This window comes from Triticum aestivum, chromosome 4A (assembly GCF_018294505.1).
Source record: "Triticum aestivum cultivar Chinese Spring chromosome 4A, IWGSC CS RefSeq v2.1, whole genome shotgun sequence".
Classification (NCBI taxonomy): domain Eukaryota; kingdom Viridiplantae; phylum Streptophyta; class Magnoliopsida; order Poales; family Poaceae; genus Triticum; species Triticum aestivum.
In genome coordinates, this window is record NC_057803.1 from 436,473,852 (window position 1) to 436,480,507 (window position 6,656).

General features: G+C 42.0%; 1 long non-coding RNA gene across 5 annotated transcripts; it reads left to right on the top strand.

Annotated features, from left to right (window-relative positions):
- The first annotated feature begins 1,269 nt into the window (after positions 1-1,269).
- LOC123086235 (uncharacterized) lies at positions 1,270-5,447 on the top strand. Of its 5 annotated transcripts, none has more exons than XR_006440733.1 (4): positions 1,270-3,547; positions 3,625-3,741; positions 4,370-4,776; positions 4,847-5,447. It is a non-coding gene; the product is annotated as an uncharacterized lncRNA (long non-coding RNA). The 5 variants fall into 5 exon arrangements; XR_006440731.1 differs by having other exon boundaries at positions 4,893-5,447; XR_006440732.1 differs by having other exon boundaries at positions 4,370-4,579; positions 4,698-5,447.
- The last annotated feature ends 1,209 nt before the right edge of the window (positions 5,448-6,656 follow it).

Sequence of the window (6,656 nt, forward strand, 5' to 3'; positions counted from 1 at the left end):
ACATTATGAAACGGATGGAGTAATTAATAAAAAATGGTTGTGTCCACCACAGTAATGCATATGTTGTTTTCTACGCCATTGCAAAGGCTCAGGATTTACCTAAAAGAATGGAAATTGTCTAGATATACAAATTAATGTGGACCATCTACTGTCAGTAGCATCTGAGCAAATTAAGAAAAATGTCCCCTAAAAAAAGTGTTCATCTTATGTGGAAAAAAACTTGACCAAGAATTTGTAGGTGGAAAAATGTTAGACTAGATGGATAGAAATGGCCCAAGAAGAGCTCTTAGACATCTCGTCCAATGGTGTGATCGACGTAGAATATTGTGTACTCCATCGTGGTTGATTTGGGGATCATTGAGTTCGAGATTTGATGGCTCCGACGACCTTCCTCGCTATGATTCAATAGGAAAAAAACATCTTATCCAGCGTTACATCCCCCTAGCTATCCCATTGATGTGCCCATCTCTTTTTTCATGTATTAAACACATCGCAATCACTAGTGATGGCAATGCCTTCTCCCATTGCAAACAAACCCATGTGAACAATGTGAGATAGAGCAGTGGTGCACATCACTTCCGTAATATTCCTTCCCGTGGCTCTCATAGAAAAATCTATGCCTACAAGCTACCACCGTCTAAAGTCGTTTATCCTCCATTTTTTGTGGAGGCAAAGTGATAAAGATGGCTTTTCCCAAATAGGCATTGTGAATGGACAACACACCACGAGCGAGCAAAAGCTAGGGTCGAAGGGTGCCATATATGAAGATTAGCAATGACACGTCACTGGCAAGCTGGGCTTATCATCTGCCAATGTCGACTGATGTATCATTGGTGACATGATCATCAACCACCAACGGTGATAGCCATGAGGAGTGGGCGTTCGTGGTAAGGGGAAATCAATTGGTGTCACACCGGTTTTGCTTGCTTTCCTTGCGCACCGCAGGTGGATCGGACTTTGCTGGATCTGAATTCTGAAAAACGCGCTTCGACAAGCGCGATGATCTGAACCATCGAACCAAAATGAAAGGACGTACGCTCTTCTTTACTACTATCTCTACTTCTCTACTATTAAACAAGAAAATATATTCATCGAACAACATGAATCAATAACAGCCTCACTATAAAGATCACTTAATTAAATCTGACCGTAAAGATAAAACTAACCTCAGCCGAAGGTGCGTTTAGCAATTTCTTAGCGCGGACGAAAACTCTGCCAGAAGCGAACGAAAGGTCCACCTCACCCATGTTGCCAAAATTAGCGCTAACCTCCATCTAATCTAATCCCGAAATTAGCGCTAACCTCTCCAGCCGCACAAGTCTCCCACAGCGCGGCGGCGCCCGCTCCCCCTCGCCTCTCGGGCCGCACCGGTCTCTTCCCTCACCGCAAAGCGGGCGCACGCAGGGCGTCTGCCGGCGAATGAGGCCGCGAGCGATCCCATGGCGCTGCGGCGCCTGCATCCCTCGCCTCTCCGATCACACCGGTCTGCTGCCTAAGCACGAAGTGGGTGCATGTAGGGCGGCCGCCGGCGAGCGATCCCGTGGCGCTATGGCGCCTGCATCCCTCGCTTTTCCGATCGCACCGGTATGCTCCCTAAGCACGAAGTGGGTGCATGCAGGGTGGCCGCCGGCGAACGAGACCGCGGCGCGGCGGTCTGCTCCCTGCCGGTTTGAGATCTGCACTGGTCTCCTCCCTGCTGGCCGTTCTACGGGGAAGATCGCTGAGTACTTCGTCTAAATCTGCTGCAAACGACCAGCACTCTGTGCCAAGAAGTGGAAGTATTTCACCCCTCACACGTGCTCCCTGCCTTACATGTGATGTAAGTATCGCATCCCTCACATGTGCTTCTTGACTCGCTTTCTTCTGCAACATAGAGTATATGTGGATCAAATTACTTCATGTCTGCTAACAAAATTAGATATCCTATGTGACAGTGGGTTATTTTTCTCATTCGAAATTGATGAGCTGGGAGATAATGCCACATTATAATAAGTATTTATGTTTGAAGTGTGTATACTATCCTGATAAAATCCTCAGAACCCAGAAGTGTATGCATTCTTGGTTTCATGCACCATATTATTATAGTTCATGTTTGAGAGATTGGTTTTGAGCATGTGAATCTGAGCTTCACATACTTTGCCTGAGAAACTCCCGTCTTCTGCGGGAAGGACAGCAGCCTCTGGCAGAGCAGGACGACAACAGCTTCACAGCGTCACCGAAGTCCGGGCGGTGGCTAAGTTTGGCATTAGCCTAGCTGCTATCCAGAAGTTGGACATGAAGGGGAGAGGCAGGGGTCAGCAAACGCAAAAGGGCAGGGGTCACCATAGTTGTTAATTCGTTTTTTCTGAATTTATAGCGATCTGAATTTCTGTCAACTGAAGATCATTCATAGTAGTGGTCTATTGATAGTACTGGTCAAGGTGTCAAATACTTTGTTTTTGCTTTGCATCAAACATTTGTGCTCTGGAGTTTAGAGTCAGCCCCAGTTTAGAGTCAGCCCCACCTTGATTTTCCTCCGTCCTCCGCCACTGCTCCTAAATGTGTTGGAATTCAGCAGGTCATGAAAATGGACGGATGTGATAGTGAAGGAACCAGAGGGAATGATATTACTGTATTAGCAATGGTGTTGATACATAAGTACTCCACCTATTCTTATTTTTTGTATCTTTTCACAAAAAACTATCAAACTTGTGTACTGTCATGCCTTCTAATTTTTCTTGTTAATTTGCACACAGGTAGAAGAAAATAAAAATGAGGAAGATACTAAAAGACACATAGAAGTAACACATATGAGAAATTCATACACCCATCATGTCTTGGATGAGAAACAGTATGAAAACTTCAATGAAAAATTCAGCACTGCCAAACCATTTGGAAATGCCACCAGAAATGAAAAACAATTAGGGGGTAGATGCACTAGAGGAAGGAAAGAGGAGCTCCAGTTTGATCCCATACTTTGTGTCATAATTTCATATCGATAAATTCTTTTGTCTCAATGATTACTATATAATTCTCATTGACGAACTTTGGGCGGTACCTTGATGAATTTACTTCAAATCTTTACTATTAAAGGGTACGTTTTGTTTTGGTATGTTCACCTCCTTCGCTACATGGGACCTATCCATCATTTTCATTTTCAATATATTAAGTGAAGCTTTCTCTTTTTTATTTAATTTGATTATGCTAGAAAGGAGGAATACATAGTTTTGCTACGTAATAGTATAAATAAGATAAGGAAGAGGGTATTGCAACTAGCAAGGTAGCCTATTCACAGTATGACCGTGAACTTCCTTAAAATATGTATGGTTGTTGTATCCTATCACACTATAATTTTTCCATGATTTGTGTGCGGTTTGTAAGACTCAAATCTTCAAAAAGCACACGTCTTTTCATATTGAAAATGTACCTCTGTTGTAACTTTGACTGTCAGTCATTCAGTTCGAAGTGAAAACACACAGAAAACTGTACCGTTAAGTGGTGTTGTCTCCTATGCATGGATCAACCTGGATGGAGGGCGATGGATCGGGGACGTAGCGGCAGTGGCCAGGTCTGGTGTAGTTGACAGTTATCTTCAGTTCAGGCCTTGAAATCTCAATATTTGAACGACCAGAATCTTCCTTTCAGTTGAGTGCATGATATTACTTTGGAAGCAAACTGCAACTTTCTTGAGGTGCCCAATACTAAACTGGGAGGTGCTGGGAGGCTGATGCTTAACTACATCGGGATGAAACTGATATCGAGGTGAGTAGACACATGCTTGCCTACTTTATTCTTTTAGTATGAATTGATTAGCATTTCATAGAAACATGATGTATGTGATATATTTGAATCAACAAGCTATGCGATTTTTTTCATTACGCAATACAAAAGTATGTTGCTACACCTTATTTTCAAGGAATACAGAAATATATTGCTATACCTTATTTTCAGCAGTTATAAAATATGTATTCAATTTAATAGTTTTGATAGAATGCTCATGTCAAGTTGCTAATGTGGTTGGACAGAGAAAAAATATATTGAATTCAGTTGTTTTCAATAGGCAGTGTGATTTATTATTAATTAGGAAATACAGAAAAAATGTGTGTAGGTATCTTGATTCTCTTAGATGCCACTCCTGGTCATGTCATTTTTAACATTACTGAACTTTTTAGAGTTCTGTTTCGACTGTATTTTAGAGAGAACATGCAAACTGAAGAAGTAGAGCGATCCTCAGTTTTTTATATAGGTTACTTATTGGGTTAAAAAATTCCTCCATTACGAATTTTCTTCACCAACAAATATAAACGTATACCTATCTAAACTCACACTACACTCTGTAATGACCTGCTAGTGATGCCTAATACCTCAATTTTCATTTTACACCACCCAGATATTCATTTTTGGGGGGATCTTTTTGTGGTGATGATAGCTACCCTTGGTATTGGAGAAGACCGAGGAGGATAGATAGTCAATGGTGCAGGCTGCATGACTTGGCCGAAGGTTGGCGCAAGTATTCATGGGGCCAGAGAAACGGGAGTTGGAACTTCCGAAAAATGCTTTTAACTGACATCTGTTGTAGCTCCACAAGCTTAAAATGAGAGTAGGGTTGTGCAAAACATCGTCACATATTTTGATTTATTGTCAGTTCCTTTCATGATTAAAAAAATTGTATGCCCCTTACAACACTTTTTATGATATACTTCTTGGCGAAGTATCAGGTGAAAATGACTATTCGGTGAAAATCTAAAAATTTCTATCGTGGACTGTTGGATCAGGAGGGGGCGTCATGGATTACAGGTGGGATTCCTAACAATCCACTTAAACGCACATTAGCAAATAAACCCCTCTCTCTATTCAACTACTCCAGGATTTAGTTACCCCGTATGAGAAAATTGACCGCCTCCATAACCTAGCCGCACCATGGCGACTCGACGACGCGGCGCTCTCTCCAGGCGAGGGTGGCTCAATGGCCGGGTGGCTACCCCTCCCGCATCTGCGACGGTGCGTCGACGCTTCGGGCGACGGCGACTGGTGGTCAGGGCGCTGCCTCACACACATGTGACTCAGCGGCCGGAGCTCCGCCCGCACACGACGGTGCTCGACGCCTCGGGTGATGCTACGGCCGCGCAGCTGCCCCTCATGCTACGGCGACTCGGTCGCCGCGAGGCTTCCCGCACAACGGTGGCTTGATGGCCGTCGTGATGCCCTCAAGCGGCAGTGACATAGACCCAAAACTTATTATGCAGTGGCTTGCTCCTGTTGTTTGATTCTACAGCCCAATGCTTGCTTCTTAGTATTAATTCAGAAGTTGTATCTGAATGTTGTATTTTTTGGTGAAGCCTGTAAGCTTGCTTATGTAGTCCAAATTCTGAAGTTGCATTGGCATGCAATCTGTAATCTTTGGATGTATGAATTTAGTTGAATAAATTTCCTGAGCTGGGCTATTTTAAATCAGTGATTGACAAAACAGAAAAGCGAAGTTCTGTTCCAGCAGTATCTTTTCTGAGCCCTTTTCTAGTCACTCAATGTGAGTTATCTTGGGCAATCCATTCATACTGGCCCTTAATATGAATTCAGTTGAAGATAATTGAAACGGGAAGAAAAAAGGTCAGGTTCTTAGTCATTCAATCTATAATAATTGAAAGATTTGTTCGGGTGAATTTCAGTCTGCAAAGGACCTACTAGCAGCTAGTATTGTTGTGCTAGTTGTGGAACGAGCTTCCTTTAACAAAGACGTTATTCAAGGCATGCCCAGGCTACAAAATTGGCAACAACTTCAAGTTATTCCTCTCAGAAGACTAACTAGACATCTCTCAGAAGAACTATGATATTCACATCTACTCCCTCCGTTCCAAAATAGATGACCCAACTTTGTATTAAAAGTTAATACAAAGTTGGGTCATCTATTTTGGAACGGAGGGAGTAGAAATAACAGCAGTACAGCTCCCAGAAGAACTATAATATTCATTCTTAAAATTTATCCGACACATGAAGTTGTTGTTCTGCACCAACATACGCATTGGATATGAACCAAAATCCCAAGTACATACTGAGATGAACCAAAATCCGAGGATATTCTTGTGTGCTCAATCTTAACAACAACAAGACAAAATATTGATCATAGTACAAAAGATACAATTCAGAGCAGACATTGTGCATAAACCAGTGAAAACTTACAAATCTTTCACAAGATAAATAACTATTTGTGTCTCGCTAGAAGGAAAAATTGAATTTCTCTAAAGGTAAACAAAAGAAAGTATCCAAAGACAATATTTGCCATCTTGCATATGCTTGACAGTTATCATGCATGGCCTCACAAGCACATCTAGTTAACTTTCTTGCATGTTTTCTTTGCTTCTCTCCCTTCAAGTCCTTTTTGTGTTCCTCCTCATTTGTTCGGAAACCAACTTTGCCACAAAGAAATCGCCTCAGACCACCACATTTTCTACAACCCTTTTTTGTTCAATTCTGATTGAAAACCCAACATTGTGTGCATATGCCTTGTAAAATTTCTCGACATCTTCCATAGTCTCGAATGCCATACCTACAAACACCCAGTAGTCATATAAGTCAATATTATTAGAGATATTTGAGTGGAATTATCGTGATAATGGTACTCACATAAAATAGGCCACTTGTAGCTCTCTTTTTTCATGTACCAAAGTTTTCCAAATTGA